Source organism: Chinchilla lanigera, unplaced genomic scaffold (assembly GCF_000276665.1).
Source record: "Chinchilla lanigera isolate Chin_1 unplaced genomic scaffold, ChiLan1.0 scaffold00007, whole genome shotgun sequence".
NCBI classification, from domain to species: domain Eukaryota; kingdom Metazoa; phylum Chordata; class Mammalia; order Rodentia; family Chinchillidae; genus Chinchilla; species Chinchilla lanigera.
The window spans coordinates 4,906,330-4,918,721 of record NW_004955408.1 but is presented as its reverse complement, the minus strand read 5'-3'; positions in this window follow the sequence as shown (position 1 = coordinate 4,918,721).

The following is a 12,392-nucleotide window of genomic DNA, read 5'->3' as shown; positions in this document are numbered from 1 at the left end:
ATTTTATTCTAAATATGTTTCTGCTATTGGTTTGCTATTGACTTCACTCCAATATGGTATGAGAACTCACTTCCCAGGATTTCCATTTCTTTGGATATGTCAAGGTCCTTATTGTTGCTATGAGTGTGGTCTACTTTGAATAAAAAAATATAAATCCCCAGGAAAAAAGGAGGTTGAAGAAAGTTGTTTTTTATATATAGACTTTATGTCCATATATCTTGGTGAAGGCTGTTATTACTTATCATTTATTAATTCACTTGGTTTTATTATATCAGCATTCATAATATCTACTACTAATTGTTTTTTTCCTTTCTTTTCAGTGTTTTAACTGATTGTTTTTTTTTCTTATTTTGTTCATCAGAACTTCCAGAAAACTGTTGAGTAGTACTTATAGTACTATGAATCTGCATCTTAGTTATGAATTTTTGATGTAACATCTTTCAGTATCTTTCTTGCTGAAAATTTGTTAAAGGTGGTATCTATAGCTTATAAAGCTCTGTATTTTAAAAATTACCAATAAATATTGAATTTTAAAATTACCAATAAATATTGAATATATATACGTATATACATATATCTGTGTGTTGAATGTAAAAGTATAAAATGATATTCAAAAGAATCCAAAGTAGTTATCTTAACAGCAGAAAATGTTGTTTTAGAGTTAAGGAAATGCCAAGATAGAGAAGAACATTGTATAATGATAAGAGAAGCAGGCTCCAAGAAGAAATAGCATTCTCAATATGCATGCACCAAACAATAGAGCTGCAAAATAGGTGAAACAGAAACTGAGAACTGCAAAGATAGACAGACAATCACTTTTGGAGATTTCAATAACCCTCTTAAAAATCAGCAAGAGCACAGAAGAATTCAATAACATCATCAACCAATAGGATATAATAAACAATTATGGAGCACCCTTCCCAATAACAGGAGAATACAAACTATTATAAATAGTGTACATACCAAAATAGAACAAAGCCCTGGACCATAACACAAACCTCAACAAATCTGAAAGAATTTAAATCATCACAGAGGATGCTTTCCAATCATGATAGTATTAAAGTAGAAATCCATAACAAAGGATAACATAACAAAAGGATAGGAAAATTTCCAAATGCTTGGAAACAAGATAACACATTAGTAAATAAATAATAGGGCAAACAGGAAATCTCAAGAAAAGTTTAAAAGCAATCCATTAAACTATATGCAAATGATAACATAGCATGTCAAAATCTGTAGGACACAAAGTAGTGCCGAGGGAAATGTATATGCATACATTAGAAAAGAAGAAAAGACTCAAAGAATCTAAGCTCACAACTTATGAACCTAAAAAGAGAAGATTCAAATAAACCCAGAACAAACAGAAATATGGAAATAAAGATAAAGCCAGAAATTGATGACATTAGAAATGAAAAACCAATGCAGAAAATCAATGAAACAAAGAGATGGTTCTTGGAAAAGATCAATAAGATTGACAAATTTCTAACAAAGCTGACAAAGAAAGAAAAGGAGAAGGCACAAATTACTGATACTAGGGATAAAGTAAAGGTTATCTCTACAGACCATGCAGACACCAGATGGAGAATAAAGTAGTCCTATAAGCAATTGTACACATACAATTGTACACATACAATCTGACAATTTTTTTGAAATAGACCAATTCTTTCAAAAAGACTTCTACAACTCATCCAATATTAAATAGATAATTTGAACAATCCTATATCTATTAAAGAAATTGAATTAAAAATTTAAAACCCTCCTATAAAAGAAAGCTCCAGCTTAATGATTTCACTAGTGAAGTTTACCAACTATTTAAAGATGTAATAGCAAAGTTAAACAACCTTTTCCAGATGATGGAAAAGAAAGAAACATGTCCTAATTAATCCTATGACATTAGGGTTACCCTGATATCAAAGCCAGACAACACTACAAAAAGAAAACAAAAGAATCATATCCTTCATGAATATAGGCACAAAAATTCTTAATAAAATATTAACAGAGAATTCAACAAAGTATAAAAAGAATTATATGGTGTATATCATGAGAAAAGTACAAAATACTGATGACTGAATCACAGAACTAAATAAGTGGAGGCATATACTCAACATAGTAAAATGTCAATTCTCCCCAAATTGCTGGGTATGGTGGCATATGTCTGTAATCTCAGCACTCAAGAGGCTGAGGCAGGAGGATTGCTGTGAGTTTGAGGCCAGCCTGGGCTACAAAATGAGTTCAAGGCCAACCTGAACTGCATAGGGAAACCCTGTCTCAAAAAGACAAACAAACAGACAAACTCCCGAAATTGATATACAGGTTTAACACAATGCCTACCAGAATCCAAATAAGATTTTTTGTATATCTAGACAATGTCTATAAAATTTTAATGGAAAGATAAAGGACCAAAAACAGCTAAAACAATTGGGAGTATCAAGTAGGAAGACATAGTCTAACTTATTTCAAGGTTGATCTAGCTATAGTCATCAAGATTATGTGATAGAAGAATGAACTAAATACATAAACCAATGGAACATATTAGAGAACCCAAAAATAAATCCATAAAAGATGTCTAACTGGTCATTTTTATTGAGATGGAAATCATATAAAATTAACCATTTAAAAATGAACAAACCAGTGGCAATCAATACAGTCACAGTGCTGTAGAAGTACTATTCTTTGGTCCCCAAATATTTTCATCACCCCAAAATAAAATGCCATACCCTTTAAATAACTGCTTCTCTCTCCAATCACTAATCTGCATTCCGTTGCTGTGAATTTACCAAGTCTAGATGTTTATGGTAATGGAATCATACAACATGTGACTTTTCATGTCTGCCTTCTTTCAATTAACATGTGTCTGAGGTCCATCCACATTGTGGGAAGTGTAAGTACTTAAGAATTAAATACACATATGCCATAACATTTTTTATGGCTAAATGATATTCCACTGTATGGATGCCCTACAATTTGTTTATCCATTCAGCCACTAGTGAGTATTTGTGTTGTTTCTACCTTTTGACTATTGTAAATAGTCCTGCTGTAACCACTCATGTGCAAGTATTTTGTGAGTTTCTGTTTTCTTTCAGGCATTTACCTAGGAGTGCATTGCTGGGTCCTATTATCATTTGATGTTTAACTGTTTTTCATGGTAACTGAATCTTCCTATCAACAGCATAGGAGTTTTCCATTTCTTCACCAATACTTTTTTTGGGGGGTACTGGAAATCGAACTCATGACCTTGTGCTCGCCAGGCAGGCACTGTGCCACTGATCTATATCCCCGGCCCTTTTGTTTTCTTAAAATAATCATTATACCCATCCTGGTTGATGTGAAGTGTTATTTTGTTGTGGTTTTGATTTGCATTTCTATAAGGCATATATTTGGGCATCTGTATATATTCTGTGGAAAAATGTCTATTTATATCTTTTGGCCAGGTTTTAATTGAATTGTTTACCATATTTGTTGTGGAATTCTAATTGTTCTTTATTCTTCCTTGATATAAATATGTTTTTCTTATTCTGCAGTTTGTTTTTTTATTTTCTTAATAATAGCTTTTGATGCACCAAAAGTTTTTAATTTTGATAAAATCACACATTTTTTATTTTGTCAGTCATGCTTTTGGTATTACATGTGAGGATCCATTGCCAAATCCAAGGTCACAAAGATTTCCTCCTATGTATTCTCCTAAGAGTTAATGATTTTAGTTCTTATATTTGTCACTGATCCATTTTAACAGAAGTTTTGTATTTTATGTGAGGTAAAGAGCCAAGGTCATGCATTTATATGTTGATACTGTCACAGTTTGGAGAGATTGTTCTTTCTCCCATTGAATAATCTTGGCACCACTGTCAAAAATAAATTGACCACAAATATATAATTCCGGATTTTAATTCTATTCCATTGGTCTATATGTCTGTCCTTAGGCCAGCCCCACATTGATTTTATTTTCATAGCTTTGTAGTAAGTTTGAAGTGTAAACTCTCTTTACTATTCTTTTTCAAGGTTGTTTGGGCTATGTGGGGACCCTTGCCTTTCAGATGTTTTTTTCTTTTCTTTTCTTTTCTTTTTTTTTTTTTTTTCCGGTACCAGGAATTGAACTCACAACCTCATGCTTGCCAGGCAAGCACTGTGCCGCTGAGCTAAACCCCCTGCCCCTTCAAATGGTTTTTGATAAAGATAGGAAGCAAGTCATTAAATGAAAGATAGTGTTTTCAAAAAAAGGTGCCGTGGCAATTGGACAGTTGTAGGAAAAATATGAATCTTGACCTGAGTCCTGAAATTTAGATCTTGTACCAAAATTCACTCAGAATGAATGACTGATTTAAACTACTAAGCTTATTAAAAAATAGGACAGAATATTTGGGATCATGGATTTAGACTTGACACCCAGAGTGAGATCCAAAATTGATAAATTTGATTGCCTCAAAATTTAAAAGTTTTGCTCTGCAAAAGAATTGTTAAGGGGATTTTAAAAAACAAACTAATTATTGACTGGAAGAAAACATTTGTAAACCCGTATCCACTAAGAACTGGCATCTAGAACGTATAGGGAACTCTCACAACTCAATAGTACAACAGTAAAGAATCCAATTAGAAAATGGTCAAAGACATGAAGAAATGCTTCACCAATGAAGATATACAGGGGCTGGGGGTTTAGCTCAGTGGCAAAACGCCTGCCTGGCAAGCGCAAGGTCGTGAGTTTGATTCCTGGTACCGGAAGAAGATATACAGATGACAGACTAGCACCTGACAAGATGTTCATCATCACTGGCCATCAGGGAAATGCAAATTAAAGCTACAATGAGCTCTCACTACATACCTATCAAACCTGAACTATAAATTAGTAACAATACAAAATACAAGCAGGGCTGCAGAGAAATGGAACCACTTATACATCTACTGGTGGGATTGTTAAATGGAGCAGCCATTCTGGGAAATAATTTGGCCAATTCTTCTTTTCTTACTCTTTTTTATGGAACACTTTTATGAAAAATTGGCTATTTCTTTAAAAAAATGAAGCATGCAATTATTGTGCAAACCAGCAATTGCACTTGTGGGCCTTTATCCTAGAAAAATGAAAATTTACATTTATATAAAAAACTTGTACACCAATGTTTATAGCAACTTTATTTGCAATAGTCAAAAAGGAAAAAACAACAAAAAAAGGAACAACCCAGATGGTTGAACAAATGTGGTACTTCCATACCATGGAAAATTACTCAGTAACACAAAGGGACAAATGACTGATACATGAAACAACTCAGATGAGTCTTGGGGTGACAATGCGGAGTGAAGAAAAGCCAATTTCAAAGGTTCACATTGTGTAATTCCTTATATAACATTCTTGAAAGGACAAAGTTATACAAATGAGAAGATTAGTGTTTTCCAGGGGCTAGAGATGGGGAAGGAAAGGAGGCAGGTGTTGCTATAAAACGGCCTCAAGAGAAATTCTTGTGATGGAAAGGTCCTTGACTGCATCAAGGTCAGTATCCTGGCTGGGCTGTTGTGTAGTTTTGCCAAGATGTCAGCACTGGAGGAAAGTGTGTAACGCAGATGCAAGATCTCTTGGTATTATTTCTTACAACTGTATGGGAATCTATAATTATGTCAAAATAAAAAAGTTAATTAAAAGAATTGATACCTAGCTAGGCATGGTAGTGAGCACCTGTAATCCCAGCTACACAGGAGTCTGAAGCAGGAGGATCACAAGTTCAAAGATAGCCTGGGTAACTTAGCAAGTTCCTGTCTCAAAATAAAATAAAAAGGGTGGGGGATGTAGCTCAGTGGTGGAGTTCTTGCTTAGCATGTGTGAGGCCCTGAGTTCAAACCACAGTATTGCAAAAGCAGAAATCAATCCGTGACATATTATTTAACTCTTTTCATCTGTGTTAAGAGCCCAAGGCCTGTCGGTGTGTCACAAGTGCGCATACGTGGTAGGCTAGTGGGGGTCAGATGAGGATACCCATGGTTTCTTTACTCAATTTTTCTTTTGGCTGAAAAGCACTGACTTTTGGGAAGCTCGCAACTGTCACAATTTTAAATTGTTTTTCTTCTAAGTCATATATGTTTGACTTGTGCCCATAATAGACTGTGTTTAAAGACTAGAAACATAAGGAACCTGATGATGACATACAAGATAATTAAGAGCGAAAAATGGCAAGTCTACAATTCTGCTTCAAAATTACCTTCACCAATCTGTACATTGCATTCATCTGACAAAAATCCTTATATAGAATATCAAGATGTCTTTGGTACTTCAAAAACAGTGTTAAAAAAAGAAAATAGGGTGACAATTATATCCAATTTGGCTTTTCACTGTTGAGAATAAAGACTCTATCTGCACCTACAACGTGTTATTTGTGGAGTGCTTGCAAATAGTGGCCTGAAATTTTTCCCCTCCTGTCACTTATAAATAAAACATAGAAATTATAAAAATAAATCAGTAGTGTTTTTAAGCATAAAATTTCAGAATTTTAGAGATCAATTCTCAGAAGACAGTTTTAACTTATAACTACTAATGCTGTCTCAATTCTTTATGGTATACATTCAATGCCTAAACTACATATGACATAAATTTTGGTGTATTGGTTAAAAAATTAATGCTTTTTTCATAGAATTTAATGGAAATCAAAGTCTGTGTGTTCATTGTTAAATGATAAAGAGTAAACTTTGTGGGTCTGGGGATTTAGCTCAGCGGCAAAAGCGCCTGCCTGGCAAGTGCAAGGTCGTGAGTTCGGTTCCTGGTACCGGAGAAAAGACAAAAAAACAAACAAACAAAAAAAAGTAAACTTTGTAATGACTGTATAATAAATATTACTGATTGCATCAATGCAAACTTTAGACAACAGCATTGAATGTTACTCTGATATAATTTGCTTAAAGCTGAAAAGCACTCCTTTGTCATATACTGCACCAAAATGGCAAAACTATTTTAGAATTTTTCTGAGCAGGGTTGCAGTGAAAGGCGTCTGCAAGTCACATATGGCTAGGCAATGCTGATGTGCGTGCATGAATTTGTCAGCTTTAAACCAGCCTGTTCATGTCAGTTGTCATGTGCCTGCTGTCTTTGTCTAGTGCAATTAGGAAATAAGAGGGTCCAGGTTGATTACATAGTCTTCCTAATTGAAAGTTAGCATCATCTCAGCATTGGGTTGAAGTTTAGACTTCAACCTTTGGTATGAAGTTCTCGGTCCAATAAGGTACCTAGTGCATCTGGACATGCAAAGCACGGGATGATGTCAGGAAGGTAATACTTTCCGTACTGTGTTTCTAAAGGCAACCAAATAATGCATCCGATTTTTAAAAATTTTTGGCTTCTTTCTAATCTGGTATATTTTTTAATGCAGGTTAAAAACTAAATGATGTAAAACAAATAAGGAAAAAGAAAGTTTCAAATTGAACCAGCTTCAGAGTTGATTATTTCACTGGCTCATTAAGGACCTACGTTCTTTTTCTTTCCTTGTTCTTCTATCTTCCATGGGTCAACTTGGCTGTTTCCAAGGTCACCCGCTGGTGAGGTTTTTTGTAGCTTATGACAGTATCAAGAGGAAAACTCAGCTCCATTTCCTGCTGTGCATCTTTTTAATTTCCCAGTGGACTTGCCCCTCTCCTTGGCTAGAACCAAGGCTCCTCCTTGCCATTTAGCAAGTTGTTGGCAAAAGTTCCGTGATGGGCTCAGACCATATTGAAAGTGAGGCACCTGCATAGAATTGATCTCTAGGCACCAAAAAAGAGAGACGTGCATTTTGAGTAGGCAACCTTCAGGGTGTACTATAGCTTCCAAGATGACAAGCCTCATTTTCATTTTATATGACAAGGACAAGCAAGGGCAATTAAGTAAATACACCCATAGGTTCAGAACAGAAGCTTCTCTCAGTACCTGTTTGCGGGATTTGAACCTTGAGGTACGTGTTAGCTGCCAACACACACCTGCAATGGGTAACAGGTACAGAATTACCGTAGTGATTATGAGGACAGGCTCTATGCTGAATACTAGCTCTGCCATTTGCTGGCCAAATTGCCTGAGATGCGCTATGTGACTTTTTTCAGCTTAATTTATAAAGATGAGGACTTTACAGAATTACCGGAATAGGTGAAACAATACATGTAAAGACTGACCCCGGTGTCCAGTGCATAGCTAGCAATCAGAGAGCATGAGGCGCAGGTTTGGTGGCACTGATGACAACAATGGGCTAGACGTGGCTTTGCGCCTCTCAACAGCTGCTGGTCCCTGCTTCTGCTCTTGCCATTGGCCACGGTTCCCTCCCCTGAGTCTGTTTTTGTACATCAGCCAGCGTGGTATGTTAAAAATATATCACGATAATGCCATTCTCTTGCTGAAAACCCTCCAGTGGTACCCATGACACCTAAAATCAGATCTCCAGTTCCATTTATATATTTTTAATTTTGAGGCAGGGCCTCGTGAAGTCACGATTCCCAGGCTGAGTTTGTGATCTCTCCCTGCCTCAGTCTCCCAGCGTGCTGGGACTCTATGCGTGTGCCACCATGCTTGCCCTATAGAGCGAACGAAGCCGGCTCCTCCCCCTCCCGTAGGTGCCTGTCATCTTTCCTGTCCACAACAGGATGTGATACTCTGCGGCTGGGAGGCATGAGCTGCTCATCCGAGATCCTGCCTCGTGCACACTGACTTCTTGGAGTCGTAGAGCTTTATTTCCTCCCAGCTCACTACCTTTCCTAGGTCCCTTGTACATCACGCCTGCCCTTGGAAATCTAATGGAAACTTTGTCTCTGAAATAATACCACAGAGAACGGTTTCCCCGCTCACCTCTCTCCACAACTCCCTTTCCATCGTCTTGTCTTCTCATTCATCCCAATTCTTAACAAAAATGCCTACTTTGCACCACTTCTTCATTCCTTTGAAAAAGTTATCTCTTAAACACGAACCTTACTTGTCTCTCTGCTGACTACTGTTCTCCCTAAATCAAAGTTCAAAACAGTTATTTCTGAGTATGATTTTAGATCTAGGTTTTTTAATTTATTGCCTGCACTCCCTGAATTTCTGCATGAATCATCATTTAAGAAATCAGCATTAATATTAGACTTAGGGGAAACATTTACCATCATGGCTTTTTAAAAATTAGAGTGGCCCTGTAGAAATGCGAGCATAATAAAGGCGTGGACTTTTAGAAAAGAAAATGGTCTTAGAAGTTCATTTAGTATATCTGCCCCCCACTCCCCCCATACCCAATTTGCACATAGAAGCGGAAGAGACAAAATCCTGAAGGGGTGTGACTCATCCATGCTCACAGAGCCCGAGAGGGACATGGGCAGGTCAGGGATCCCATTCTGGGGCCCGCTCGCTAGGGAGCTCCCAAGCAAGAGGCTACTTCTGCAATAAATGGTATGGCTTGGGTGGAAGATCAATAAAGTCATTTTTTGTGCAGGCTGAAGAAAGTTAATTTATGCCAGATGAGCAAGACTGCTTCCTATCTTTCCCCACCTGCTCATGTGACTTCCCAGCCTGGCTTCCAATCAGTATTTCTGAGAACCGTCTGACCAGCCTATGGTGGCTGCCCCAGTGTAACCGGATCCACAGCTTGTGTTTGGGATGCTTTTGGTTGAATCTGGAGGAAGTGCCTTGTTTCTGCTTGATCCCCATGGCAATATGACATTTTTGGTTATGCTGATATGTAACTGTTACCTTAAATGACCTATAAGAGACACACATTTTTTTGTAGCTGTTTTTGTCATAGCTGTGGTTTTGATAAGAACAAATACAAAAAAGTAGTTAAGGGGCTGGGGATTTAGCTCAGCGGCACAGTGCCTGCCTGGCAAGCGCAAGGTCGTGAGTTCGTTTCCTGGTACCGGAGAAAAACAAAAAAATAAAAAAATAAAAAAAAGTAGTTAAAACTTTAGGTAAAAATATTTGGGATTTTTAAGGTCCCACTTCTTGGTCTCATAGAAGTGGATTAATAATAACTTCCCTTTGTGTGTCTCTCAATCTGTATGGCTGAACCACGCACTGGTAGCTTAGGTTGAGGCGGAGGACAGTAATCTTTACTTTGTTCATAGCTCCTTCATTGTGGACTTACTGAACTATGTGAGATTCACAATGTATTTATTTATTTATTTTGCCCAGAAACTTAGCTGCCTACTGAGAAGCAGTGTGCCTGCAAGTTCTGAAACACAGTTTCAGGCAAATTCTGAATGTTTCTGTGTGAAATCTACCCTGTTTTCCAATGTGGGTGTATTATTACATCAAGAATTGCCCTGGGAGGTGAAAAACCAGAGCAATTCAAAGAGGTGTCAAAGTCTACTGAGGCTGCTCCCCCGGAGGCTGGTTTCAGTTCGTCACTCACACTTCACCTTTTTTATTCCAAGGTGACTTTTAATTCCACCCTTATTTTATGCACAGTGGTTGCAGCAGTTCACTTCCGATGTTGCTGTTATCTCCAAGGGATCGTCCGTACATCTGGTCTGCAGCGTACGTTCTCCCGCTTCATTGCAAAGCTTGAAGAAGCCCGGTACAGTTGCTGCATTAAACATAGCGATGTCTGATCTTGGTCATTCTATATAGAACCTGACTTACACATGACCTTGAGTTATTAAAAAACAAAACAAAACAAAAAACACCCAACCTCCTGCCTTGATTACGTCATACGGCCCCAGGCTGACTCAGGAACTTTGCGCTCAGAGCCGAGGGCGGACATCTGCTTTCCATGCCCCTCCTTGTCTGAGAGCACGCTGCCCCAGCTTCTGAGCGGAGGGCTCTGTCTCCTAGACCTGGAGTTCAGTTTCACGGGGAGGCACCGTGCCTTTGCAAACTGCTCTGCTTCCTCTTTCCAGGCTCTTCTCTTTTCCCAGTGAGGAGAGTGCCACCCCTCCCCAAATCCAGCTGCGGAGAATCTGGCCCCCTGCCAGCCTCAGAGATTCAGTCATGGGCAGCCTTGGCGATGATTCGCGATCTCACTCAGGCCAAGGCCCGTGGTACCAAGACTGGAGCAGTCTGAGTGCAAGTCATGGTTTCCGCACAGGAAGTCACAACAGATCAGGGCCTGGAAGTCAACCAGGTCTTGTGCAGCCCCTCACTTTACCAATGGGGGAACGCAACAGAGGTGTGACTGGCTCAGGGTCACACGGCTGGAGGGAGGTGCAGGGAGGCCTGGATCCCAGGTGGAAAATCGGTATGAGGTCAGGGCTGTGCCGGCCCATTCACTGCTCAGTGGCGAGCACAGCGGCTGGCTCACAGGTGGGGCCCAGTTGAAGGAAAGAACAAGCCTCTTCGTTCATGTCAGCCCTCTATTATTCTTCCTTTTCTCTTTGTATTTAACCTGATCCTCAGAAAACCCTCTTTCCCTCCTGCAGGTCAGGAGGGTTACCAGACACATGGCCAACACACTGTTCCCTGCAGCCATGAACTCACCAAGCACCTACACACTCAGGGCAGGAGGCAGACCCTCAGAAGGGCTCCTGGCCATCCCGCCCTGGCCTGGCAGGCCGGTCCTCCCAAGTGTGATGCCAGGTTGGGGCTGCAGGGTGCTCATGGGCGTGGTGGGGGCTAGTTGGTACAAAGATGTTTCCAATTTCTTTGGGCACCAGCACTGCTCTTAAAAGCTATGAATTTTGAAAAGAGATCCAGCGTTGGGGATGGTGTCAGGACAGGGAAAATGTCTTGTTTTAGGGATGAAAACCTCTCTTGTCAGCTTAGCGGGGCTAGGCAAACGTCTCCTAGGATTACTCCCTTATGCCCAGAATCTTGTAAGCTGTTGCAGTTAAGAGAGGACAAATTCAGAAGAGAGAAATAAAAACTTTGCTCTTTCACACGTTGTTAGCTCTCCACAGAGCGGGAGTGTCACCACACTATAAACCCAGGGACAGCTCCTTCGGTTTGGGGCACGGACCAGTCTGGGCTCCACAGGAAATGGCCGCTGGTTGAGACCACTGGTGTATCTTGCAAGCACAACCTTGGGAAACCTTCCCGGGAAGGAACTGGACGGAGAGGAGCGGGGTGTGGGAGGAGGGCCCTAGGGAGTTGCTACCAGCCCGGCCGTCTGCGCGCCGAGGCGGGAGGGCTCCTCCCGCCCCCGCCCCCTGCAGGGCCGAGGCTGCCCCAGCGTGCCCGGAGTCCTGCCCCGCGTGCGCGCCGGCTGCTCCGCGCACCTGCCGCGGACGCCCGTGGGTCTGACCCGCAGGCGGGCGGGCGGCGCGCACAGGTGGCGGCGATTGGGCAGGCGGGGCCCGGAGGGTGACGTCACGGGCTCCGGTCCCGGCGGCAGAAATAGGGCAGCCGCGGCGACGGTGGCACAGCAGCGGCCAGCGGCGGCTCCGAGAGCTGGAGCCTCCCCAGCCTCCAGCGCGCCCGAGACCCGCCAACAGCCGGAGAGACCGATCCGAAGCCGCGGGGCCGTCGCCGCCGCCGCCACCACGGGGCGCCC